Source organism: Trypanosoma equiperdum (genome assembly GCF_001457755.1).
Source record: "Trypanosoma equiperdum strain OVI genome assembly, contig: ctg_1608, whole genome shotgun sequence".
NCBI lineage: Eukaryota > Euglenozoa > Kinetoplastea > Trypanosomatida > Trypanosomatidae > Trypanosoma > Trypanosoma equiperdum.
In genome coordinates this window covers 11,375-13,920 of record NW_027123625.1, presented here as the reverse complement: position 1 = coordinate 13,920, position 2,546 = coordinate 11,375, and positions in this window count along the sequence as shown.

Below are 2,546 nucleotides of genomic sequence, written 5' to 3'. Positions count from 1 at the left end.
CACATTTTGATGCATCAAGAAAAACCGTTTGTAAGTGAGAAGACCGGTGGTGATGCTATGGTTCAGGATTACGTTGGTGTCTACCTTTATGATGACACGGACCGTAAGATTGGAGGTGTGCACGCTGCGACGAATTTCAGGGAAACAAGTGTCTTGCATCGCCTTCCTCGTAGTGGTCGTTATGCTATTTCAATTACGTGTCCCCGGGCAAGTGGTGAAGTACCCATTGCTCTCACAATTGTTGGTTCTCCTGATGCTAATGTTCGTATTGTTGAGGCTCCTGATGATGCCTCCATGTTTGATGATGAGGATGATATTGCAGAGGGTGATGAGGATGCTACTGTTTCTAATCCCATTGACTACATTCCTGTTGCTGGTGGAGGGCAGGTGTTCACTGAGGTACCCGATAGTACGGTCCCATTTGAAGATAAACGTTTCATGGTTGATAATAAGATTATGACGAATGAACCGTGGATCCACATTGGTGACCTTTATCCTGAGGGAAAGACGCGCTCACTTTTGCCGGAGCGTCTGAGTCGTGAGCAGTTTGAGCAGGGTGAACACTTCGAGTGCTGTTGTCTGACCGCTTTTGCAGCGCTGGTGGAGCACCACCCCAACGTAATTCGTGACGCGTTTGTGACGAAGGCTGTACGACGTGACGGACGGTACACGTTCCGGTTCCACCGCTACGGTCAGTGGGTGAAGGTGGAGATTGATGATCGTATTCCCCTTCTTGGTGGGAAAACTTTATTCTGTCGATCATCTGATGGTTATTGGTGGCCACTACTACTAGAGAAGGCGTATGCTAAGTTCTACACACTATACCAAAATATTGAGGGATGTACGCTGCGGGAACTGTTTTACGACCTAACAGGGCTTCCTGTGCTTAGCATTCCGATGGAGTTGAAACTCGCGAAGGCTGTACTGTGTGATGTTGATGATGTGAGTTTTTGGGTTGAGCTCAGTGAGGGTCTGAAGGATTGTGCGTGTGCTGCCGTTGCACGCCCCGGTTTCGATGACACCCTTGGTTTGTCCAATGGGCAAGAGTACGCTGTCCTTGATGTGGTATCGTTAACGGATGGTGAGGCCTCTTCCATATCTGATCTTGTTGTAAAACTTCATAATCCGTTTCTGGAGACTGAGTACAAAGGCCCTATGAATGCAAGCGATGCTGCGTGGTCGTCTGAGCTGCGTACCCGTCTATGTCCGGAGCGACGGGATACTATCTACATTCCCGTGGAAGTTTTCTGCAATGCATTTCTCACTGTGGAGAAAGTTATGGTGCGTGGTCTTATTGTTCCCGGGTGGCAATTCAACAGTGAATGGGGTGAGGGCACGAACGGTGGCAATCCAACACTTGTGACGTGGCGTGAGAACCCCATTTACGTTGTGCAGAACACTGCGGATACCCCGTTACAGATTATTGCAATGATTGGGCAACCTGATCAGCGTCGCGTGCTACACCTTCTCCCCGAGCAAGAGGTAAACTACGTTCAATGTGGGTTGTCGCTTGCCAAGAGTATTAAGGGTGAATCGATCCCGACATACTTGCTGACACCCAATAGTCATGTTTTGATTCATAAGGGCCGTTTCTTTTCTTACCGTGAAGTAGCTGATGTTATTGTTGTTCCGGGGAATAGCCTCACTTTTCTCGTTCCAAGCGCGATGTTTCGTGACAAAACGAAGTTTCTTCTCTCATACTGGTTTCAAAAATTGCCTGACATGAAATTTATCAAAATCAGTCGTATCAATGTGAGTGTTGCGCGGTCACTACCTGCAATTGAGCACCTTGAGCTGCATAACCATGAAAAGAAACGCGTGGATTTTCTGGTTGATGTTCCCACTGATATTCACATTCTGCTTCGTCAGGAGAAACCTTGTGTGACGGTCCGTACGCACGATGCTATGGCTGATGACTTCCTAGGGATATATCTGTACAACGAGGATGAAAAGCGTATTGATGGTGTGACCGCTGCGACGAACTACAGGGAAATGGGGCTTGTTCACCGGCTTGCCACTGCGGGGAGATACGCTCTGTCGATCACGTGTCCTCGGGGAACCGGTGTTGTGCCGTGCCGTGTGGAGATCGTTGGCGTGGAAGATGCGAAGGTGCGTATCACCGACCCACCTGAGGATGCTGGTAATCTGTGTGAGGTTGACCTTCGCTTTCTGGGTTCTGAAGCTGAGGGTGTGCCTCTTGAAGACCTTCCGCTCGATAGTGACGCCGATTTGCAAGCTATATTGGAAGAACTGAGACGCCTGCACGGAGACATTGATGCGAATGCTGAGCCAATTGCAAAACATGAGAGGATGATGAGTGACCGAGTTCATAAGATGGCGAGGCAGCTTCTTGCTAAGGATCGTTCGAAGTACTTACCAGGATACGATCTTCAAACGGTTAATTCCATACTTGACGCGGAGCCACATTTTGTCGTTTTAGAGCGCGATCGGTACCACCTAAAGGGTGATCCCAGGAATGCCACGAAGGTTCGGAATGTAGAGAGAAGCCTTCTTACTCTCGCTAATGAAATTCTGGAAAAACACGA